This window comes from Protopterus annectens, chromosome 9.part0 (genome assembly GCF_019279795.1).
Source record: "Protopterus annectens isolate FY-2018-M chromosome 9.part0, PAN1.0, whole genome shotgun sequence".
NCBI classification, from domain to species: Eukaryota; Metazoa; Chordata; order Ceratodontiformes; family Protopteridae; genus Protopterus; species Protopterus annectens.
In genome coordinates this window covers 1,074,877,995-1,074,905,124 of record NC_056743.1, presented here as the reverse complement: position 1 = coordinate 1,074,905,124, position 27,130 = coordinate 1,074,877,995, and positions in this window count along the sequence as shown.

The following is a 27,130-nucleotide window of genomic DNA, read 5'->3' as shown; positions in this document are numbered from 1 at the left end:
AAATTAGTAAGCAGTGGGTCACCGTACAGTAGAGAGGGAAGGAGAATAAGTAGTGGCGAGAGTCTTGGTAGCAGGAGAGAGGAAGTGGTTGTTTCTATAAAGTAGGCCGAGTTTTATGTGGGTCTTCTTTATGTTTAGCTGGACGTGAGTATTAAATTTTAGGTGTTCATCAATGGTTACACCAAGAAGTTTGGCAGAGGGAACGACCTCTAAAATGGAGTTGTTATGGCTGGTTATTTGGAATGAGTTTTTATCAATAGGGGAGGACTTAGATGGAGAGAATAGGATTTTAGTTTTGTTAGCATTTAATGAGAGGTGATTTTGGAGCATCCAGTTTTCGGTAGTTGAGAAGGCTGTTTGTGTCAGTAGTGGGAGATCTGTTAAGTTGGAGGTGCAGCAGATCATAGTAGAATCATCAGCATATTGAGCAATTTTAGTATTGGGTATGGCCTTGTAAAAGTTGCTAATAAAGATGTTGAATAGAATTGGGCCAAGTATGGATCCTTGGGGTACTCCAGTGGGGGTAGGATGGAAGGTGGTGTAGGTGCTCTGGCCCCATTTGACAGCCTGGGACCTGTTGGAAAGATAGCTGGAGAACCAGGAGAGAGTTTTGTGGGAGAGATTGAGATTAGACAGATGATTTAGAATGTGGGTTTGGGAGATGGTATCAAAAGCTTTAGATAAGTCCAGCAGAACTGAGGATACTAAATTACCGGAGTCATGGGCTAAACTGACAGTATGCAAGAAGGAGAGATAAGGGAGGTGTTGGTACTATGTCTTGGGAGGAAGCCATGTTGGGTAGGAGAGAGTAGCTGGTGTTTGGTAAGGAATGGCAGAGCTGAAGGTGGATGCATTTTTCAAGGAGTTTTGAGAGAGGGGAAAGGATGGCTATGGGGCGGAAATTAGATACGTTACAATTTGTGCCACCCTTGTGAAGTGGAAGAATATATGCAGAGCACCATAGTTTGGGTACATAGGATTCAAGTAAGGATCTATTGATCAGGATGCTAATAGGGAGAGTAATACCATTGGAGGCTATTTTTAAGGAGGAGGAGGGAATGTTGTTGGGGGCATTGGAGCAAGGCTTTAGTTTAGAGAGTAGTTTCTTTATTTGGTAGGTGGAAATGGGTTGGAGTACGAAAGTAGGGGGGAGAGGAGGGAGAGGATGTTTGGTTGGGGTGGAGTTGAGGGTTGTTGTTGGTAAAGGTCTTGGTTAGCTCAGCAATAGAAGTGGTGAAGAAGGTGTTGAATAGTGAGGCAATTTCAAGGTTAGATTTGCTGGTGTCAGGGCAGGGATTGTTTTTAGTACCTGGCCTAAGGAGAGAGTTGATAGTTCCAAAATTTTTTTTTGTGGGGGGGTTTGCATGATTTGTTTGCATTTTGATGTAGTAGGACTTTTTATCTTTGATAACTTGTTTTTTGGCAAGGTTTCTTAGTTGTTTGTATTTAAGTAAGATGTCTGGTTGTTTAGTTTGTAGGTATGTTTTCCAGGTTTTATCACTTTGTAGCATAATCTTTTTGGTGTCTTTGGTAAGCCACGGGGTGGTCCTAGTTTTTACTCTTTTTTTGTTCTTACTGGAGCTAGGGAGTTAAGGAAACTTAAGAAAGTTGAATTGAAAAAGTCAACGGCTGAGTCTAATGGAAGAGTTTTCAGGGGGTTCCAATTGGTATTCCTGAATGAATCAGAAAAAGTAGTAGGGTTAAAGTTATAGAGGTTCCGAGTGTGGATAAACTGGTGGGAGTGTGGGGGGGTGAGGGAAGCTCGATGGGTGAAGGCAGGGAGGTGGTCCCTAATGGGTCTGGTATGACACCAGATTGTATCACTTTATTGGGATGAGATATTAGGATCCAGTCTAGTATGGAACCTGGGGGGTTGGTTTTGTTGGGTCTAGTGATGGTGTTAGTAAGTTGAGTGTAGTTAAATAGATTGATTGACATGGTGGGGTTAGGGTTGTTGATTTTGTTCTAGTCTATATTTACATCACCCAATATGTAGGTTTCCAGTTTAATATTTGAGAAGGCCCAGGACAGGATGTCTTCCAGGGTGTTGGTGTTGTTACCTGGAGGAATATAGAGGGAAATGAAGCAGGTGCCTTTATGACTGTTAATTTTTAGAAGGCCTGCTGCAAGTTTAATATTACTGAAAGAAGGGATAGGATTAGGAAATGGAGTAAAGGACAGCTGGTTGGAGTAGACTAGTGTGACACTGCCACCTCGAGTACTTAGGTGGTCAGATCGAAGTGATTGAAATCCCGGGGGAAGGAATTCAGTCACTTATGTGAGGTTTTAGCCAGGTTTCAGAGATGGCTACAATGTCAGATGAGTTGTGAGTCAGCCAGGCATGAAAGTGGGTTGTTTTATTTTTTAGGCTTTGGAAATTGATGGTGAGGAATTTGAAGTATTTATTGATGGAATTATTGTGGGAGCTAGTGTGGTTAGTAGGAGAGAGGTTTGGTCATGGATTAGGGTGAATGTCACCGGCTAAGCAGAAGTAAGTGAGATAAGGAATACCTTGTTTTGGTTTGTACTTAGAAGTGTCTGGTAATGAAAAGGTCTGGGTTTGTAGTATTTAGTAGTGATTGGGAGAAGTTTTACTTTGAAGAGTAGGGATGGGTAGGAGGGAACTAAAGAGGCTGAGATGTTGTGGAAATGTGTTGTGTAGGGAGGTGGGGAGGCAGAGGTGGGGGGTGTAGATGGAAGTGAGTATAGAAGGTGGCATGGTATAGAGGAAGTAGAAGAAGGATGAGGACGGATGTGGAAATAAAGGTTTTAGGAGTAGGAAAGTGCATGATAGGTGGGGCCTGTTGGATGTAATAGAGAGGAGGTTAAGGGACTTAGGAGGGAAGGGGTGAGGTAGTGAGAGGCAGGTGCGGTGGAGGGAAAGTGTTAAGGATTGGTCAGTGGAGAGAGGGGGGAGGGATGTTAGGAGGAGAATAAATGTAGGAGCACTGGGGGTGTGTGGAATTTGGGGGTAGGGTAGTGGAGCGGAGTGAGCCCGCAGGGTGAACTGAGCTGGTCAGAAACAAGGAAATGGAAGAGCAAGTCAGCGAGGAATGATCAGTGAGGCGAGTAGTAAGCACAGAGCAGCAAGGATCAGGAGTAATGTGCAGTTCTGCTAAGAGAGATTGAGGGGGAGAAGGGAGGCTACAGAAGGTAGGGCAGGGCAATAGAGCAAGTAGGACAGACAAATATCCAGTTGCTTGATTTACTTTACAATTAAGTATTTAAAAGTAGGTTAATGCTGCCATCTAGTGGACAGGTCAGTTAACAGCAGAGGAGGGCTAGGCACCTACAAGGGGTACGGAACTGGAGAGAGCAGGTTGAGTGGGCTCTGTGGTAGGCTGCTAGCATGCACACATAGTATTACAATATTGCTATTGGATGTGCAGACAACTTTCTAAAAAGGTACATACACTTTGGTTCTTTTGAGTGTTAGTACAGGTTCTGCTCAGGGGACCAGTACAGCAATGGGAAAGTAAACATTCACTTTAGATGGATGTCAATAGCCAGGAAATTCAGGAAATCTCAAGGCAGTATACACCAGGGAATGATATACATGTGGCAGGATGTGTGTTAGTACAGGTTCTGCTCAGGGGACCAGTACAGCACTCGGAAAGTAAGCGTTAGCTTTAGATGAATGTCAACAGTCAGGAAATTCAGGATTTAGATATTGGTGCAGTTGTTTCATGCCACTCAAAAGTTGTACATATCTTACATGAACAATACCAATAAATACTGCTTATCCAAATTCAGTCAATAGACAACAACAATTCACAGACAAAAAAATGAAATGCCATTAATATTCTAGTCCCAAATTCAGACCAGTCTTTTCAGCTCATCGTCTTAGTATCTTCAGCCGTTGAATTCAAATTTGGTTCATCCAACAGGTGACAATTTTGATGAAGCTATTATGTAACCCTGGCATGGTGTCAGCGGCCCAGAAAGTGCTGCTGCTGCACTGCAGGCCTTTGCTCACTGATGCAATAAACGATGGTAAGGAATCCAGTACTGAAGTCGAGGCGCAATTCAAACTGTCAGTCAACCTCTGCTCATGAGAAACTGATCCTTATTACAGTGAATTCTGGGTCTGAACTGTGGAAGGCAGAGGTTAATTACCATGTTCTTGGTACAGCAGAAGGTGGCTGCATGTGATGAGCATCCTTGACCCTTTTTTACATTCATTCCTGACCAGTACAAGGGACCAAACAATCTTACTTCTAATAGAACACCAACTTTCGTGTTACTAAAAGCACAGCACTATTACCAGCTCACTAGATAGAGATTAATTAAAGGTTAGCAAGATTGAGGATTAGTACTATGGGTAGATGGTATGTCTGCATTATGTGGAAGGTAGATCAAAACATAAAATGGAAGAATGAAACATAAGGATTTATAAAAATATTTAATTTGTTTGGAGTATATTATGAATTAGTATTGCAAATCAGTTATAAAGAACTGGTTGTGCTACAAATTTCTGGTAGAATAGTGTAATCTGCCAACAGGATCACCACCACCCTCAAAGTCATGCAAAAGTCGAAAAAGAAATTGCAGGCATGTTTGTTATATTGGGCAACATTATATGTAGACATGATAGTTTTATGTATGTTGAACTAGAATGATGTTAAACATGTTGCCAGTTGTTTTAACTTAAATATATGGTCACATAACCATATGGCAGTGTTCATAAACTCTGCTACTTGTGACTATTATAGTTCATTTGAAAAGAAAATAGTTTACCATACTTCAACAAAGAGCTATCTGTTATTGTGCTGTTTCTATAATTGAAAGTCCCGTAAAATATATATTCCACATTCAGACATTCAACCCAATTAAGTGGACACAGTTTCTATTCTGGGAAGGCTTATTCCTTCTTTTAGTGATGGGAATGCAGCACTTTACAGATCATATCTGTACTGAGTTATCATTAAACAAGAATTAAAAATCATAAAGATTTCTTCAGACTAGAACACTCTTTTGTCACTGGAAGCATGCAGTGACCAAAGCTTCCTGCACTGATGGGGCAGTTTAAGCTGCATTTAAATCCCTACGGGTGAAAAGTAGTTTTAGGTAGCAAGTATAATTTGCGTGAGTTTTACCTAGAATAAATAAAACATGTCATACAAAGGTATCAAATGCAAGTTTTACAGGAATTTAAACAATAACAGCCTGGCAAGTTGTATTATACTTGTTTTCTATTAAGGATGCATATATTTTGTCTGCGTGGAGTTGTTACATCCCAGATAAAAAGGCACTTTTTATGGCTGGATATATGTCATTAGAAAAAACATGCACAGATAGTGGCAATGTGGTGGAATCAGAGTCAGCACGGAGTTGTGGTGAAATCTCTAAGGGTCAAAATCCAGTCTTAACTGTGTTTTGTACTGAAGTGTCCAAGTGATATTAAATCTAATATTTACTAAGAATTCTCAAAGGAGGCACTGATTCATGGTCTGTATATATGTGCTGAATTTGGGTTTTTCAAACATTTGACAATGGTCATCTGTTATACTATGTTCTACTCTGTTTTCATTGTGATGTTCATGTGACTTTTCTTCAAGGAGGGGAATACAATAGATATTCAGTTGTACTGAACTATTAATAAATCTGAAGTAAGAATTCATACATATTTCTTTAGATAAAGGAGCCTTTGTCACTGGAGACATAAATAAGGAGATCACACAGACACGATAAATTTGGATAAAATGCAACACTGAGATGAATTTAATTCCCTAAGGGTAGAATGACAGACTTAATTGCATTTTGTACACGAGTCTCAAAGTATACGTAACTGAAGTTTTTACTGAGAACTCACAAAGCAGTACAGGCATAGCAGTTTTTTTTACATGCATACCAAATATAGTTTTGTTGGCATCTGGCGGTAACATAGCAGCATGTTGCATTATACTCTGTTTCTGTTGTAGTTGGTCTTTGACATCTTTTTGAGGGGAGTACATAACATGTCCAGAATGTCTACTTTGAGTTGTCATTACATCAGAAGTAAAAACATTCATATATATTTCTTCTAAAATAGTGTACTATTGTCAGTGGCATCATACCACAACCAGAAATCCCTATACAAATTGGTAGAGTTACGTTCAGTTGCTCTTAAATCCCTAAGGGCAGACTCACTGGTTTAATCTGTATTTTTTACCTGAATAGCCAAGAATAATTCCTTGAAAATGTTACTAAGAACCTTCCAAATGAGGCTCCCATAAGATTTTTAAAAAATATATACCTTTATTTAACTATCGCTTAAGACACAGGCACACGTATATTATTAGAAAAGAAAACAAACTACATTAACATTTTTTAATTTGTATACATTCCACATATGTTTTCTGTCTTTATAACAACTGTCATATAGTCAACATTACATAAATTGCTCCATTCCTGCCTTCCCTTAAACCTCACTCCTTATTCTCCATGTATTATTCCCACAAATTCCCATTATTTCTATGTAATTTGCTTCTTCTTTTTTCTAAACATACCACTTCCAGATTTTATCTCTTTTACAATACTTCAAATACAGTTGTTATATTTTAATTTGCATTTCTAGTATTTGATTTTTTGACAGCCAATAGATTTAAACTTAAGGCATGTGCTCTAGCTCAAAATAATCATTTCCTTAGTTACAGCCATTTTCTCTCCCAATATTTCTGACAAAGTACTCTGTAGAGATTTTTTTAAATCTGCCATCTCATTACACTTCTAAATACATGTTATTCTGCCCATTACTCCTCCAACATTTGCTTGCTACCTGAGGAAAAATTTTTGAAATCTGCTTGGGATATAAAATTACATATGCAAGCACTTCCAAGCAAAAATCCTAAATGTTCTGGACTTTGTTGCATACTTGATCGCCATAAATATTTTCTCCCATTTTTCCCTCCTAAATTGCTTTTCCAGTCTCTCTCCCCAATCTTTTTTAACCTCCTCTGATTCTTATAGTTATATTACAATATTTTATATGCCCTACTTCTTCTTTCGGCTTTTCCCGGTTAGGGGTCACCACAGCGGTTCACCTGTCCGCTCATGATTGGCAGTGGAGCTTTTATGGTGTCGAGTTGCCAGACCGGTGCCCAGCCTTCCACAGAAGGCACACGCACGCTCACCTAAAGTCAATTTAGAGTGCCCAATCCACCTACAGCATGTCTTTAGGATGTGGGAGGAAACTTTTTTTTATATGCCCTACTAATTATCCATTTTTTAACAGCAGCTTCTGATCTTCATTAGACTTAAAACTCTACCGGAGCGGATCTTTCACTTAGGATTTCTCTGTCCCTTTCTCTCTGTCAGCATCTGGTAGGGAAGGCAGTCTCCATCCAGCATTCCAAACTTCTTGGCCTTATCCCACTTTATTACTTTTCTCATTCCAGTAATTTGCTCACAATACCTTGTTTTTTTTACCAGTTTTCTCCAGTAAATTTCAGCCCATTTTTGCCTCGGTATACCCCCTACTTGTAGTCATCCATATTGGCAAAATCTCTTATTTTCCATTTCCGTGATGGCTAACTTCTTAGAATACTTTCTGTAACTTTATAACATTCTGAATGATCATTATCCTCCTTAAGGATCTGCATCCAAAATCCCACTCTCTCCTTATTTCTTGCACCCACATCATCCTCATCCTCCTCAGCCTCATCCCTTTCCACTTGAATTATAACCCTCTGCTTGTGTTATATATTTGAACCTTTACTGCATAGCTTTAAAGTATCCCATCAAATCAAGCAGCCCTAAAATACATTGTTCTGTTTGGAAGATCACCTTATCCCACTTAACCCTTGCCCTCTTCTCCTACATAGATAATCTTAATAAAACATTGAAAGAATTTATTTTCTACAACAACTTCTCCTCTGGTTCATAAAAATATTCCTGAGCTGTATATAAAAACTAAAGAAACTAAAAATATTTTCACTGCTTGTATCTTATTATCCATATCCATAAACAGTTTTTCTATTTTTGAATTCTTTTGTTTCTCACATATCCTTTAATTATTTTGTTTCTCACATATCCTTTGCTATCCACGGTAGTGGTGCTGCGGTAGCATTGTCGCCTCACAGCAAGACGTCCCATTCGATTCTCAGCTAGAGCATCTTCTGTGTGGAGACGTGCGTGAATGGGCATGCCTTCATTGAAGGTTGTGCGTCAAGGCTGGTAACTCAGCACGTAAAAATCCACTACCAAACATTAGCGGACCAGAGTTCTGCTGTGGCGACCCCTAACCAGGATAAGCCGAAAGACACAACGTATCCTTTGCTGTCATAACAGAAGCCTTTTTAATCCATACTCCTAAATACTTCATTTTATCATGACCCCATAAATATTGGTATTGCTGAACCGATTTTTGTGTGGATACATAATTTATAGTTATAGCCAGTAGTGTAGCTAAGGCAGGGTAAGAATGTAAGAATGTCTGGATGCAATGCAGCGATAGTGACTTCTGAAAATGCAGTGAAATTCAGGTCAAAAGGGCCATTGGAAACTGGCAAAACTACAGTACTTCAAACATTTTCATTTCAAATAAAAGCATAGCTATTATGTCTCTTCAGAGTAATGTATGTAAACAAAACCATAAATATACAGCTTTTTTGACTTTAAGGGTAAATTGGATCTTTATTTCATTATAAAGGTGATATTTTTGTTTGTAAATGTGGAATACAATGGCATTATTTTTTTCATTAAAATTTAAGCTGCAGCTGCCATTTGCCCATGCCTCTAAGGTACAATCTGAAGGTAAGGTTGTTGTTGTTTGTCTTCAGCTTTTCCCGGTTAGGGGTCGCCACAGCGGAACATCAGTCTGCTAATGACTGGCAGTAGATTTTCACGAACACCGAGGTGCCAGCTCGACATTCAATGAAGGCACGCCCATTTACACATGTCTTTCGAATGCTCACCCAACTGCGGGGCGGACATGCAGACTCCACACAGAAGGCACTTCCCGCACTCCAGCCAAGAATCAAATGGGAGAACCTCTTGCTGTGAGGCAACGCTACTGCTTCACCACCGCGGATGAGTAAGGTATTTACCCTAATATCCTTGTTTGAAAATATAAGAGTATGCCAGACCTTTTACTTATACAGCTCTTCAAACAAGGAGCAAAAATTATCAAAAGCAGTCATTTCTGTGCTGGCAGCCTTTTTAATAAAAGTATTAAAATTAATAAAAAATGTTTTATTGAGTTCCTCTAAAAAGTGAAAAATAAGGAAGAATGAAAACTTTGCAAAAGAAACAGACAAACTGATTTCAGAAAAAACATTTAAGGTTGATTTTCTTGATTCTGTTCAGGTAGCAGAGGTAGTAGCAGGAGTCAGCAAAACCAACCTGGAATTATTTTCTGAATTCCGCTTGTCTGTGTTTTTTTTTTTTTTTTTGTGCAAAATTTTCACTCTTCTTCCTTATTTTTCACCTTTTAGAGTGACTCGGTAAAAAGTATTCTTTATTAAAAAATAATTTTTATATTTTTATTTTTTAAGTAAAATATAACAGTAATGTTGTAATTATCTATACAGAATGTATTTTTGCCTATTCACTACTGTGAGCTGTCCAGGGTGCTGAAATACTGTGTATTGCATATTATACCATGATCCCCCCAAAACGTGCACGCTGATTGGCCAGAGTGCCCATTGTAAATCGAGTTATACTAATGGAAAAAGGTCTGGTCGCCCGGACTTTTTTCCATTAGTATAACTCGTTTTTTTAAAACACTGTCTCGCTATGCTAAATGGGTTTAACATAGCGAGACAGCTTTAAAATAAGCAACGGAGATGTCCGTTGCTTATTTTAAAGCTGTCTCGCTATGTTAAACTCATTTAACATAGCAAAACACTAAAAAAAGCAACAGAGATCTTGCTTTCTCCGTTGCTTTTGCCCACAGCTCTGATGTACTGCGCAGGCGCGCAGTATATCAGAACTGCCGCGGATGCCAGACATCTGCGGAAGGGCAGTAAACAGGCATTATACTATGCCATTATTTAAGAAAAATAATAGTTTCTTTTCTTAAATAATGTCATGGTATAATAGCAATAACCCACTTCTGGGTGTGGGTAATGCTAAATTTACCCACGGTTGGCTTTGTTTGGTCCCTCGGGACCAAACCACGCCAACCGTGGGTAAATTTAGCATTACCCACACCCAGGCGTGGGTTATTGCTATAATGATTAGTTCCCGGTGGAGGAATGTGACAGAACCACAGAGACAGAGGGGCAAAGCTAGTTTCAATAAAAAAGCAGTATAACTAATAACAATTAATAGCAAAGGAACTGCGAAAGACCCATTAGGAAAACAACCGTAAAAGATTTCTCCAAAGCCAACTTCACGCTTCTTAAGACAGAAGTGGCAAACTTCACGACACCCATGTAGATGGACAATAGAGGTATGACTGCTGAATCCTACACAAATGCACATTATAAGCTCTTACACGAGTGCATGGATCATGCTATCCCTAACAGAACCAAGATGCTATCCTCCAAAAAAAGGAAGCCTATCTGGTGGTCTTCTGCCATAAGCAAACTCTACAACAGAGGAAAGAAACTGTTGCAAAAAAGAGTAAAATCCCACGATTGGAGGAACTCCCTGGTCAGCTTCAGTAAAAAGCTGAGATCCCTCATAAAATCCTTCAAAGCTAGTTATGAAAACAAAATTGCCACTGATTCTAAAGACAACCACAAAGCATTCTATAGCTATGTCAAGAATCTCAATGGCAACACTCAGATCTGCTCTGAGTTACAGCACAATGACACTAAATATACAGAACCAACTGATATTGCCAACATCCTGGCAGATAGGTTCAGTGCTACCTTTACCCCCCTCTCACCCCCTAAAGGGCCCATCTTTATACCGGAAGAATGCAAAGTTCCTGTAATCACGGCTGCACAGGTAAAAACCTCACTCTCCAAAGCCAAGAACACAGCATCCATGGGACCTGACAACATCCCAGGCTGCCTTCTACATGAACTACAGAATGAACTGGCACCCCATTTAAGTACCATGTTCAATCATAGCCTCACCTCAGGCTTTGTGCCCATTGAATGGCGCACCGTGACAGTTATCCCACTCCACAAAGGGGGGGGGGCACAACAGACCCTGGGAACTACCGCCCCATTAGCCTGACGAGCCTGGTCTGCAAGGCCATGGAAGATATCATCTTGGAACTCATAAACAAAGACATTGGAGATCTCCAAACTCTGGACCCCACACAGTTCATGTCTCCTATACCTGATAGACTTTGAAGTAATCACTAAAGCCATAGATGATGGTAAGGTGGTTCACACAGCCTATCTAGATCTTGCCCAGGTGTTCGACACCATTCCCCACTCTGGAATTATAGATAAACTCACTAAACTAGGTATAAATCCCTATGTCACAAGATGGGTTGCCAATTAGCTTACTGACAGAACCCACACTGTGAAAGTAGCAGACTCCAAATCAGACTTCAGACCAGTGACAAGTGGAGTACCACAGGGTTCAGTCCTGGGTCCTCTCCTGTTTGGTATCTACTTCTCTGAAGTACAGGCTAACACAAAAGGTCTTTGGCTAGCTAAATTTCCAGATGACTGCAAACTAGGAGCCATAATTGAAACTCCTAACGATGTGGACATTCTACAAAAGGGCCTCACTGAGACAGATGCCTGGTGTCAAAACCATGGTCTCAAGCTCAATGCCAAAAAGTGCATTGTCATCCACTTTTGTAAAAACTCTGTACCCATGAACTACCACATAGGCGGTAGTCTACTTAACACCGAAAGTGTGATAGAGACCTTGGGACACAGGTGGACAGTAGTCTCTCCTTTAATAATTACATCGCCACAGTGGTCAGGAAATCCTTCTGTGTGACACACCTCATCACAAAAGGTTTCTCATCCAGAAAAAAGAGGTCATTGTTCCCCTCTACTCATCACTCATTAGACCCATTATAGAGTACAATGCCCCTTTTGGTATGTACCTCACAAGACATCTACAACAACTGGAAAGGCCACAAAAATACCTCACAAAGAGGATTACTAGCCTCAAACAGATGCCTTACGCAGACCGTCTCAAAAAAATCCAGCTTTACTCCGTCGCATATCACCTACTCAGAGGCGATCTCTGCCTAATATACAAAGCTGTGTCAAACCCAGAGCTGTTGGACATGCTCCACTTAAAGAAATCCCAATCCCTCTGAGCTACACACTCTAGAGACCTAAACCCTGTCACCACAATAAACAGAACATGCTGGAGGGGTAGATTTCTGTCCCAGAGACTTCCCATACTCTGGAACAGACTACCTATCTATGTCAAACAGCACTCCTCATTAGCACTCTTCAAGAAAAATCTTGATTATTGGATGGGTAATAGGAAATTCACCCCGGGGATCACTTCCGTGGTTCTGCTTGACAGGGGCACAGGAAAATAATTTTCTTGGGTGGCGAAAGCCAGGATACCTTTTTGGCTAGGCTTGTATAGGCCCTAGTGCCAATAGCCTAGTACATACCTATGAGTAAATCTACTGAATTGCTGAACATAATGGTTACTGCTGTGAAGCAGTATAAAATTCTTATGCATATTTGCCCACAAAATCTTGCTCAAATAATAAAAGGAGTTTCATATAATTAAGGATGTAGTGCTGGTCTTGCCAAGAGCAAAGTATTTTCTTCCATGAGTAAAGCAAGCTGTGGATTTTGGCTCAACAAGCTCAGTGTTGTTTTTTCTGAATGCTTTAAGTCAGACACACACACAAAAAAATATATATATATATATATATATATATATATATATATATATATATATATATATACATATATATATGAGAAACAAGTAATGTGCTTCCTCATGAACATAAACAAGTCTCTCATGATATACCTTGAACTGTTGCTGTTTCTTTCAAAGTATATTCCAAGTATGTTGAATTTAACTTTGCCATTAAGAATACTAATGACATGGGATTTAAAATAATACTGGAGTACAGAGCAAGAAGAGTGCATGAAATGTTTAAATAACTAGTAAAAAAAATTGCTGACTGACAAATATTTTGATGTGTGTAGGTCAGTCACATTACAAGTAGATGAAACAAATTATCACCATCAACAACTCCCTTTTTCACATTTTCTACATGGGGTCGGGTGTTGTCATTTGTCACCATCCCTCCCTATTCAATGCCACTCTCCTACCTTCTTAAACAGTCATGCCAGACTGTTGCTTGTCTTCTCTCGCATAATCCATCCACCTCTTTGTTGGATGCCCTCATTTCTTCTTGCCTTCTTCCCGCTGTCCCAAATCTTCTTCATCAGATTGTCATCTGCTTTCCTGCACATTTGCCTAAACCACCATTATCTGTTCTCTTTGACCTTTTCTGTAATTGGAGCTACTTTGGCTTCTGCTCCTATGTCCTCACTTCTTCATCTGTTCCACAGTGTGCATCCTACCACCCATCTCGGGCATTTCATCTCCATCATCTCTCACTTCCTCAACTGTTCTGCCTTTACTGCCAATGTTTCTGTACCACAAAGTAGTATTGGTCACACCACTGTTTTGTACACTTTACTGTTCAGCTTCATACATTACCCCTGACACTCATGCCAGTTGGCTATAGCCCCACTGATTCTAGCTTTGACCTCCTCGTTCAGTCTTCTCTTCTTTTGAACCGCCGCTCCCAGATACTTGAAGCTGTTTACCTGTTCCACTGTTTTCCCTTCTACCTCAGTTGTTGGCTTCCTCTGATTTCCCTCATTTGCTGCCATTGCAACTGTCTTATCTGTACTCACTTTCATCCCATGTGCCTGCAGTTCTGCATTCCATTCCCCTACCCTTTACTTAAGTTCTTGCTCATAGTCTGCCTGGAATGCCACATCATCTGCATACAGCACCTTTGTTGACCTGTCCCCTCCAACTTGATTGCAAATGTAGTCCATCACCAGTATGAACAGCAGTGGGCTCAGAGCCAAACCCTGATTCACACCCACTCCCACTTAGAACCCCTCTGTAAGACCAAATGCGGTCTGTACTTTTGTCATTGGAGCTTTGTACATAGCTTGCTCTAACTCTACCACTGTTTCTGGGACTTCATACGACTGCAGGACTGCCCAAATCAGCTTTCTTGAGACCCTATTATCTGCTTTCTCCAAGTCTAGGAATGCCCAGTTGGACTCTTTCCTTATTTCTAGCTTCTTCTCAATTATCTGGTTCATGCAAACATCAGGTTGGTTGTGTGCATTTTGATCTGAATCCAAACTGCTCATTTCCTGTCTTGCTTTCTACTACTCTGAGTATTCATTTATCAATTATGCTCTCCAGAACTTTCATGGAATGTGATAGGAGTTTGATACTTCTATATTGCCCACAGTTGTCATTGTCCCCTTTGTTCCTGAACACTGGCACTAGTACACTTATTCTCCTATCATCTGCGATATGTCTTTCACTCCATACTGCTATGAATACCCTCAGGAGCCATTTCTCTTCTATCTCGCCCAACATCTTGATCATGTCTTCTATGACCTCATCTGAGCCTGCTGCAAACCCCTACTTCATTTTCCTGTTACTTCTAGAGTAGGCTCCTCCTCTTCTCTCACTATAGGCTGTGTCTGGGGCAGTACAGCTTCTGTGGGGTTTTCTTCATTCAGAAGTTGCTGGAAGTGCTCCTTCCATCTGTCTTTGAGGTCACATGGACTGGTGAGTAGGCTGTTACTGGCATCCCTTATGAAGGGTGTCTGACTTCTTTATCTCTGTCTTTGCCTTGCAACCTGAGAGTTTTTGTGCCATCCATTGAGTCACTTTCCAGAAGTTGGTAGACTGCCTCTGATGTCTTGCTGTTTGCTATTGCAAATCCTCTCTTAGCCTCTTTGTTAGCCTACTGGTATTCCTTTCTAGCCTGGTCTTTTTCTAATTGCCACTTTTTCCTGCACTCCTTCCTTTTTTAATGACTTCTTGGACTTCTGTATTCCACCACCAGCTTTCCTTATATACCTTATTTCCATACTTGGTTTAGCCACATATATGTTCTGCAGCCCAGCCCCTACACATGCTGTTTTGAGGCACTGCCATTCTTCAGCTCCACTTATTTCCTCCTCTTCTTGAGGTGCTAGAGCCTTGAGTAATTTCTTGAACTGTTGTGTTTTCTTTCCAGTCGACTTTCAGGTCTTCAACCTGGTCTCTGACTATAGAGCCTTCTCTGATCACTGCTTGCAGCTCATTGTGACAACCATTGATTTATGCTGTGGATTGATTATTTCACTGGGAATGACTTTGCAATGAGAGATTCCATCCCAGTGCCTTTCCCTTACTAGGAGGAAGACTACCTGAGTTACATACTGTCCACTTTTGTGTGTGATCGTGTGAGACTTTCTTTCTGAACCAAGTGTTGGCCATTTGTCAGACAGAAGTCTAGAATGACCTCTCTTTTATTCCTGTTTCCCTGTCCATGTGGACACCAGCAGTCCTTGTGTCATACAAAAAACAAAATAAAAATAAAAATTCACCACTGCCAGACAATGCTCACAGACTCAAAATTACAGATTAAATAAATAAATAAATAAAAAGACTAAGTGCTTTTGTCCATCATACCCTTGGGCCTCATCAGAGTGAAGTCAGTCAAACACAGGTGCAATTTATATTCATTAAAATGATCACATGACCAATATCTCATAACACAAATATTGAACCGTCAGTAGTTAAACAAAAAATGAAAAAACATTCATGTTAATTCCTATGACCATTTCATCAACTTGACTAAATACCATTAATAAATAAATAAAACATGTCTAACTTACAAGAATTCCTAAGTTGTGTAACAAATAGTTTAACAATGAAATATCCTACTATGTTAACAAATTGTAAACTGACAAAATAATTAAAAGCACAATAATGAATTGCTGTAATAATTAATAAATGCATACAATGACAGTAAAAACCTGTCCATTAATGATTCTGGCTCCATATTGAGTATTTTAAAGGTCAGGGCACATCAAATTTGATATAAAAGTAGCTATTTTGTTTTTTAAGTAATGAAGTATGATTTTAAACTAAGATTTACAACATGTTTTTACTGTCATTGTATGCATTTATTAATTACTTTTGTTATGAGATATTTATTGATTATGTGATCATTTTAATGATTATGAATACTGCTTTATCATTAGACAGGGGTCTGATTACCACGTGTCTGTCACCAATTCTGATGACATCCCTCACTGTCTTCTGAAGCCTCTCCCTTACCACAATTCCAACACCATTTCTAGCATGTCCTCCTCATAAAAGTGGCTTTGCTGCACTGCCCTTCTACCTTGTCTTCTGGATACGCAAGTTGTCCAGCCTCCTCCTTGCCATTATGTCATCCACTTCTAAGCCTTGTCCTGTCAGTGAACTTACATAGAGTGTGGCAATTCTTAGTTCATGTTTGGAAGGTTGATTGGTTTTACGTTCCGCATTCACTCAACAGAACTATCCCAGGTAACCCAAGATGGGCAGTTAAACACTGGCCAGCCTGTAGCATATTGATCCAGGGCAGCTGGGATTTATGATGAGTGCACACTGGCCAATTGAGGCACAATCGCCCCTCCTACCATTAGCATGGGTCTCTGGCATAGGTCAGATTAGGGCAGGTCCTCAACCCACCTATCACCAGCAAATACTCATGCCAATTTTGGTGACATTAAACATGACCAGATCACCTTGAGCCATATTTTTACACTGTTGAGTGGCTAACCCTGCCATGGCACATGATCCGTGTTCTCCTATCTTTAGGATACTGCATACCCCAGTAGATGCCCAAAAGAGGTTGGTCTGTAGAATTCTTTCCCTGTTGAACACCGTCTGTTGTCTGTGCAGCTGCCCCCACAGCTCCATTCTTAGGTGAGTGTGAGATGGGAGCACTCAGCATGTTTTTTGGAGATGGGAGAAACCCTACAGAAACATAGGGAGAACATGCAAACTCCAAACAGACATTGGTTAGAGATTAAGATCAAAACGTGTACCCTGTCTATGGGAGGCGAAGATCTTAACCACTATGCCAGCTGGCATATATAAAGTTGTATTTAGTCACCACATCAGTGAGTTGGTTGGCTTTATTTCTACAGTTTATTTTCTCGTTACTATATTTTGCAGTCAGCTTTCAACATTATAATCTGAATAACAATTTGTCATTTCTTTTACATTTTAAAACTGAAATAAATAAATAAATAGGTCAGAAGAGCTGCTTGCCATAGTATATGGTTATGTAAAGTTCCATGGATATATTTAATACAAATGAACGTTGGTAGAAGTGAACCTTAAGTCTTTTGCAAGTCACTAAGAGGAGTGCAGAGCATAATATTGAGATTATAAATGTATGACTAAGTTTTGAAATATAAGCAAGGAAAAGAGCTGCATATAGCGGATATGCTGAGTTAATCATATTTATGAAAGAAGCAAACAGAGGAAAGCAATACTGGCAGGAATACTTTAATCACAGTTAGGAATGATGAAGTACAAAGATCCTGCAATGTGTTATATTGGTGAGGAATGCCAGTACAAATAGAACAAGGGGGCCAGAGCTGTGCAACAATGCCTAAATAAAAGAAAATACTTACCCACTGATATCCCATTGGTGCTCCAAGAGAAGAGATGATTGTTTATTCAAGGACAGAAGGATTGTGGAGTAAATACGTTTTTTTTCTTCTCCTTTCTCAAAACTGCGCCAACTAATGTGTCTAGATTCCAATTCAAAGTTTTGTGAGGCCATAAAGTTAGCATATACTTCAAGTAAGGGTGCATTTAAAGGCCTGCTTCCAAGGTGCAGGGCTCCTGATAATGTAGACATGAAAATGATTTACAGCATGTAATTATGGGATTCAGATGATTTTCAGAGCAGTGAGAATTCCAGCATTTGATGTCTGCTCTCCACTACCCACTGTAAAGGTGCCATTTGAGAGGTGTATACATACTGTAAACAACCTAGAATAACACAAGGTGTTTGTATTTTTTTTTTGAAAGTGGGGAGCATAGTGAGAATATAGCAAGCTCACAAAAAGAAGCAGCACATTGTTGACGCAGTGTGTGAGCAGTTCAGATTATTTGTTACTTATATGGAGGATGCCACATTGTTGAGAGCAAGTCTGAGAATTTTTTATTCAGAACAAGTATATTTCATATTGACTTTGTTGAGTACAGAGATGTCATAAGTAACTTTTAGCACCCCTTTATGACTTTTTCTAAGTGCTTACTATAACTTGGATAGTATTGCTCCCAAATACATCACCTCCACTTATCACTTGCACAATTTGCTTAAGCCGTGATATCAAACAATTAAAATTCTGCAAAGGATACTTTATTACATTTGTAATGGTTGAGAATGCTTAGTAACTTGTATGCTATTATTGGAAACTTTAACCCAAGGTACACTACTCATTTGAAATACTATATATCCGCCAAAGAAAATATAATGTACAATAGCTGAAAAGTATCGATTGTATATATTATCATACAAGACCTTAAGGAAACTAACCCAAATTCCCAACTGCTCCAAATATCTGTCTGGTTAAGGGACTTGCTTAACATCACACAGTAGGCAAATGAAGGTGGTAAGATTCAAACCTTGCCACAAAAAGCAGCTTATTAACAAGTCAGAGCTTTAGTTCTCTATGATAACTGCCAGAATAACATTTTTAACTACATGCAGAAATTCTTTACAATCCAATTTTCTAGTGCAGCCTGTATCTCAGTAATTGTAGCAATGACAACATAAATGCTGCAGAAGATTTTGTTCAATAACCCACAAATCATACAAAAAACAGAAATTATTTCTGCATACAACATGCTGTTTTTTGGGTGGGCATACAGGCTTGCAGGGTACCTACATCTCAGTTTTTGTCGTCCTTCTGTCTTCTCTGTCATCAATAATAGCTATCCCCTCCAACATAACTCCGTATAGGTCTGACCTACTTGAATGACTAACAATGCCAATTTGTTGCAGCATACACCTCTAGAGTCAACAGGGCTGAACTGTGGATAAATGGAATCCTGTGCACACTGACTGAAAGGCTCATAACCCTGAGTTCCTGTCTGCATATTGTATGGAATATTGGGCCTTCCCCTAGAGGGTGTTTCTGCTAATGGATACACTGTCCCAACAAACTTTACGATCCAAAATTAGACACCCACATTCCTCCCAGACCACTAACCAAACCTGAGTCATCTGGGGCACAGTCAAGGATCCTTCCCCCTCTGCCTCAGAGCCAGCATATTTCCAGCATTTTCTGTGACATGTAGTATTTCACCTGGAAAGGTCTTGGTAATTACCTCACACATGGTTTTGGAAATATTTTTATGAAAAATCACCTTTTATCTTTACATCATGATAAGGTGGGTGTTCATATATCTACAATGCATGCCACAAGGTGGTATCAAAGTGTCTGTTGTACTGAATTGCAACTGGAGTATGTTGTAGTACAGTTCTTTTTTAAGGTAGAATCACAATAAGGATACTATTTTCTAAGAATAATTTTATATATATATATATATATATATATATATATATATATATATATATATATATATATATATATATATATATATATATATAGTCTGCATTCTCTGAAGGCATTAAGAATAATTATTGTACACCTGAGGATTGCAAAAATGTCACCTAGTTTTTTTTACTGTTTAAAAGGAGTTTTATTTATTTTAAACAGCATCTGCTCAACGTTAAAGTTGGGATAAGAGCTCACTGTAACTATCTATGAAACTTATTGGTGATATCCTATGATATTATTTTGTTAAACTGTACCTTTTATTTGAAATAGTATTTGTATTTAAATAACATTTTCTTAACTTGAATCTCTAATGTTGATTGTGTTACCAAATCGGTATTCTTTGTATGTCTGCAGCTTTATATGAATATTATGTCTGATCATTTGCTTGTAAATTACACACTGTAACTACAGAGATAAACATGGTCTTCGAAAATAAAACTACTATTGTGATTTAATTTTAAGAATGTCTCCAGGGTGGCAAACTAGTGTAGTTGTTAGCACTGCTGCTTTGCAGCATTTGCTTCTCTGGTTCATTTCTCCGTAGAGTGAGCACGCACTCCTTTTATCTGAATGGGCTTTTAACAAGCATTCCAGATTCCTTCCATATCCCAGTGAAATATGGGTAGCTAAACTGGTGATACTCATAATTACCTCTAGGGGTGTGACTGTGTACATGTCAGTGTATGTGTGATGTCCATATGCATGTCTATGCATCCTGAGTTGTACTGGGTCCCATCCAAGATTAGATCTTGCCTTTTATTTACTGTTTTCTAGGACTGGTTCTGTTTCCCCATAACCATAAGTTAGATAAAGCAGCTACAGAAAATGCATCGACAGATGTTATTTAAAATACTGATCCCATATGATTTAGCCTCTAGAATACACTTTGACTGTATAAATGCTTTATAGTCAATTAATACAGTCATTGTGGTTGGGCATTCTTATAGATATGAATGAACTCTGTTGTTAACCTAGTACTGCATGTATCAGATTCTTTTACAATAACTTAAGTTTTCTTGAGAAGCATTCTGACATTTGGGGGATGGTGTTTTAGGTACCCCACGTGAATATTTATTCCATCAGTCTTTGAAACTTTGTTTTAACTGTTGTTGCCCTTTGGCTCTGCCCAGACACTTGCCATTCATTTAACCATTGCTTCCCCATACATTACCCTTCTGTAAGAAGAGCCGAGGGCTAAGTGGTGACAGGTGGTACCATACATTACCCTTCTGTGAAAAGAACTGACAGCTGATTGGTGACAGGATACCATACAGTATCCTTTTGTGAAAAGAACTGAGGGTTGAGTGGTAACAGGCGGTACCATACATTTACCATTCTGTGAAAATAACTCGGGGCTGAGTGGTGACTGCTGGTACCATACATTATCCTTCTGTTAAAAGAATTGAAGGCTAAGTGGTGACAGGCGGCACCATACATTACCCTTTTGTGAGAAGAACTGAGAGCTAAGTGGTGACAGGTAGGTTGTGACAGGTAGAACAGTCTAAGGTTCCCCTTCATTACAAACTTATCAGATGACCACTTCCAATGTGAGGCACCTGGTGGGTATGAAACAGGGTCTATATTAGAACACCAAACATTCAAAATGTCGAGTGTTCTAATATCGAACCCTACCCATCGAAAATACCAAACATCGATCGTTCAGAACAGTGAATTTTTCCTAGGGAAAAAATTTGCTGCTCCAAAACACATACACACAACACAAGCGCACCAAACACACAGCAATCCACACACACATACACACACCTAAAATCTTACACATAACCCTACACTAAACTATACACACACCACTAACTATCCACTTACCTTAACCCAAACCCTAACCCTAAGGTCCATCACTATCGCACACTCACCTCACCCGCGCCCTAACTCACCTAACCCGCCCTAACCCTCATGTCCACACAATCGTGCACATACCTAACCCGCGCCCTAACCCTAACTTACCTAACCCGCCCTGACCCTCATGTCCACACAATCGCACACATACCTAACCCGCACTCAATCACACACTTACCTGAACCCGACCCGTAACTTTCCAACAGAGCGCTGAAAATACTGAAGAAACAGAAACGGACAACCGAATTCTTTCCCTAGTAAAGAATTTGTTTTTCTGCTTCTTCGATATTTTCAGCATTCACTGAAAATGGGTCACTCAACATTTTAACTGTTTGGTGTTCTAATATAGACCCTATAAAACAGAGTTGCACAGATCTTGTTGGATCCTGTCATTCTGTTAGTGTAACCAAATGATTTATAGCAAACCCCATATTCTCACCTCAGTATGAACAGATAGTTTTTGGTCATTCTATGCCATTTGCTTGACTGTCTCCTCTGTTTTTTGGGATCACTGTTTAATCATGAGTAACCTGTATCAAAAGGCAAAACAAACACCCCTATGCCAATTGAACTGGCTTGACCTGAAAGATTTTGATATCAGTCTCCCTTTTCCCTTGCAGTAAAATCAAAGTGGTTAATACATAGGCTTCCTACATACATATATATATATATATATATATATATATATATATATGTATATATAAATTGTAGGAAGCCTATGTATTAACCACTTTGATTTTACTGCTATATAGGTTCATAGGTTCATAGGTTCATACTAGGCTATCTGCCCGAGGGCATTTACAAGCCTAGCCCTATCCTTATACTACCTAGCCTTATACTACCAGAAAAGAAAAGTTGAACTTAAGGAATTTCTAGGAAGTGTCCTATACTTTCTCTGAGTTTATGTAACATTGGAAGCAGTATATTTATACTCTGGGGATACATAGGTTCTGGAGGGTACAGGGGACTTACTATATGCAAAAAGTATTTTGGTGATGTTTTAATATATCTAATCGCATTTCCTTGCATAGTAAAAATGCATCTTTGTAAACATTTTGAAAGTCCTGCAGAGTGGTTTTAGGCAAGACAGAATTCAGTAAAATGTATCTTTGTAAACATTTTGAGAGTTCTGCAGAGTGGTTTTAGGCAAGACAGAATTCAGTAAAATGCATCTTTGTAAACATTTTGAGAGCTCTGCAGAGTAGTTTTAGGCAAAACAGAATTCCCAGAGTAATATTATGGGGTTATTTGGCAGTAGGAGCTACTCTAGTTGCAAACCTCCATCCGTAACAGACAGAATATCTAACTGTAGTTTAGGGAAACTTTGTGTACATTGCCTTCATTATGTCTCTGTTTATGTCCTGTGTTCTACATGGTAACAATGCTCAACATAAACACGGCATTAATCCATATACAACTGTATTTTTTTATATACACCACATAAACATATTGGAGGTTTTGGTAACAAACATACTGATTATTTACACACTATATATGCATACTGAAGCCTTTGTACAACATAAAATGAGATGCAGGTCTGTAAACTACATCTGCAGATTTGCATATTACATAAATGGACTGCAAGTATGTGCTCCATAAAAATGAAATCAATAAAAATTATTGCCAGTTAATATTCTACAAAATTAAACTCTCGGGTCCAAATAAGGAGCTGTTAGCATAATCTGCTTAATAAGTTATGGCATATTGTCTTCAAGTCCACAGTATTGTTCAGGGTTTATCAGATTATCACTCTAGTTTAGAAGACAGCAGGAGCAGGATACTTTCTTTCCTGTAAATATTATAAAGAATAGAATACATGGATTCATTCTTGCCTCATGTACGACTTTTACTATAGCTACAACTGTTCAGGTGTAGACAGCTGCTGGGGATGCTATGCGTCTAGGTGACTGTTTAGTGCATGACCCTGCTCTTCCACAGCAGGCACATTTTATTTACTTAAAAATGGCTTCTTTGTCAAGTTTTATATTACATAATCATCAGTTTCTTTTTATGAGTTCATCAAGCTACTAACGTGTGTAACTGAGTGAGGCAGCTTTATAAAAATGAAAACTCACTGTGGTGTGTAATTGCAAGGGAATAATGCAGCACTCACTTTTGTCACTTAGACTTGCCTATACCCTAAATGTCTCTTGACATGCAGCTTACTCTGTTATAAATACAGAGCCAGTGATTTTATTCCTGGTGTTTTATGCAGATTTTTTCCCATAGGGCTCAGTTTTGAGCTTTTTTTTTTTTTTTTTGGCTAATTAGTTTAAATCAATTTGCTCTCATTAGCACTATGTTTGTGTGGGCTTGCATTTGTTTTAGCAAAGCTCCACAGAGTTTGACAACCAGCTACTGCTCTGCTGTATTTATCTGATGCACCCAAGCCATCTGTGTCTGCTGATCTCTGCAAACCTTAAGTAGAATTTTTCTCTCTATATTGCATTTTTACCATATCACTGCTTACTTCAACTGTTTTTTTTTTTTCTGAAATTGGTACTTTTTGTTTTGCTGTAGCATAGGCTAGATTCAGACCTGCTGAATCTAGTTTTGTTTGCATAAATTGAGCAATAAACCAGGCCATTTTTTGTTGGAGAGGGTTCCCCTGCACCCTAGTAGCAGAAATGTGCAGTCCAGGTAGAACTCATCTGATTGAAGGGTGCTGGAACAGGGTTCAGTTTTGAGCTTTTTGTCTGGTTAATTTGTTTAAATCAGTTTGCTTACAATTGCTACATAAGCACTGCATTTGTGCAGGTTTCTGCTTGTTTGCAGCTCGTGCACTGACGAGCAGCGGTAGGCATCATTGGCAGTTATAGACGCAAACACTTCTGCCTGCACATTTTCCCTTAGTACTCTGCTGATGCTCCATCTGTGAGTTCTCACAATTGTCCCTCTCTGACAGATGATACATTCAGCGAAGCTTCTGAGGTACCAGCACAGATCCTACCCCCACTAGTCCTTCGTATTTTTTCCATTTCTCCTGTCCTCTACTTTACCTGGTTCTTCCTGTTCTCTCCCTGTTTTCTGACCACATCAACTTATCTAGCATTATGGATGGTTTCTCCAGCCAGCGTGGTTGACATGAGCATCTTGAGGCAATGTAGCAATTGCCTCATGTACACTGACGGCCCACTTCTAGTCCACACAAATTCATTATGTGAAAGATGCATCTATATCAAGAACTTAGAATCCAAGCTCTCTCGCTCACCAGTCAGTTCATCTGATACTAAGCAGGTTGTCAACATGCACACACCACCTTCTGCACCCACCAAACCAACAACACATAAGCATACATATGCACAGGTCTTTACCAGAAGCTTGCCTAAACATCAGAGACCTCCCAAACACAAACATGATTCACATAATACATCCTCTGCAGAACATAGTACAGATAATATATGCACACTAGTGTCTCACCAGTCAAGCCCTTAAGGCAGAACACAAAAACAAACATCTTAGTCATAGGTGACTCAATTATGAGATGCATGGATGTCCCTCTCACCAGGCTGGATAAGGAAAAATTCACAGTCTGCTGTCTGTCAGGTACCAGGATCCACCACATCACACGTGCACTGACATTTCTAAACAGGCACTGTTATGACACCGTCACAGTCCTTGTTGGTGTGAGTGACTTGACATGTACCTCACTGAACATGACTGAGCTCTCTGATTATGTGTCTCAGGCAAGTATGTCCCTAACCTTAAGCAGTATTTTACCTTTGCCTAGGATGATAAATCAGTACAAACAAAAATGAATGATTTCAACAATTGGCTTAGTTTCTGGTGTCATTCAAAGGGCATCCAGTATCTGTCAGCCTGGGATGACATGGTCGACAGAAATAATGGTCTTCATCTGTCACCCCTGGGAATTTCAGTTACTGGCTGAGACTCTTGCCACCCCCATGTTGCCTTTTTTAAGCCATGTCACAAGAACAAAATTCTCAACTAAAAATACCCTCAAGGTTATGCTGCTAAATGCTAGGAGTCTAAAACAGAAACTGAACTCACTAGAAGCAGTCTTTACCCTGGAAGATGCTGACATTAGTGCAGTCACTGAGACCTGATGTAAGGCTGCAGAGAGCACCCCAGCTATACCAGATTACATTTCCACATGTTCAGAACACAAACTGAAGCATGAGAACTAAAACAAATATCAATATTCATTGTAGATAAATACACCTCTAGAGTGGTTAAACAGCACAATTCCCTTAAGTTACTTCAGACATGATTGACTGCAAGACCCCTCTTCCTGATTATGAATCAGGACATCCACTCAGCCTACTTTGATCTACTTGAATCTATCAAGGTACAACCAAACACTTGGGTTTGGGTGACTTTAATTACTCATCCATTGACTGGGTAAATTATACGTGTTCTAACTCACTTGCCCAAAGGTTCCTGGAGTTTAAATCCAATGCTCTGGACCAGCTGGTTGACAACATCCTCGATCTGGTGCTCACCAACATAAGGAACTGTTGCACCACCCTCAGTATGTGGCCATCCCTGGTCAGATCTGACCACAAATCAGTCTCTCAAATAGCAACTATAACACAAGCCCCCCAGCAACAGCTAGACTAAAAAAACTTCTCCAAGGCCAATTACAGCTCCTTATGTGATATCATAAATAGCTTCATAGCCCCTCCCCCCACTAATGGAACAGACACCTATGCTGAGTTATGCACTAATGCTTTATATGAGCACCTGTACAATTGTATTAAATCTGACATACCTGACAGAAACAAAGCAAGATCTTCAAGGAAAAACAAGTCTGTCTGGTGGACAACTGCCATTAATAGGCTATACAATAGGAGAAAGAAATTGCTGCCTAAGAGTAGGATGGAACAGTCTCAAAACTGGAAACACTCCCCCCTCAACTTAAACAAGCAAATAAGACTCCTAGTGAAGTCCTCCTAACTATGAATCCAAATTACCTTCCCTAACTAAGGATAACCACAAGGTGTTCTTTAGTTACATCTGTAACCTCAAAGGTAAGGCCCAGATTTGCATTAAACTCATAGTTAATGGTACTACATATACAGAACCTGTGGAAATGGTAAACCTGGTGGCTGACAGGTTCAGTGAAAAATTCAGTTCACTGGCGCCACCACATATACCCCAAAACATCCCTAACACCCATCTCCCAACTAGTATCTCTGAGGAGCAAGTCTTAACTGCCCAAGGCCAAAAACACAGCCTCTATAGAACTAGACAACATCCCGAGCTGTGTTCTACATGGGTTAAGATAGGAATTAGCGTCACCATTAGGCACACTTTTCAATCACCGCCTAAGCACTGGATTCATCCCAGTGGAATAGAAAATGGTTACCATCATCCCTTTGCACAAAGGGGTGTATCCACGGACCCCAGGAACTATAGACCCATTAGCCTGACCAGCCTTATCTGCAAGGCCATGGAACGAATCATCATGGACCTTATTAACAAAAGATACAAGAACCCCACCCAGCTTGGCTATGTCTGTGGGAGAACGTGCCTGTTAAACTTGCTAGACTTTTTTGAGACAATTGCCAAAGCCTTAGACAAGGGCAAATCTGTGCATATGACATACCTAGCCTTAGCCAAGGCCTTTGATACAATGCCCCACTCAGGCATCATTGATAAACTCACTCATCTAGGTATCAATACATATATTGTTAGGTGGGTTGCAAATTGTCTCACTGATAGAACTCATACGGTCAAAATAGTGGACGCCACCTCCTCCAGCAGACCTGTAACCAGTGGTGTTCCAAAGGGATCAGTTCTGAGACCCCTACTGTTTGGAATCTACTTCTCTGACG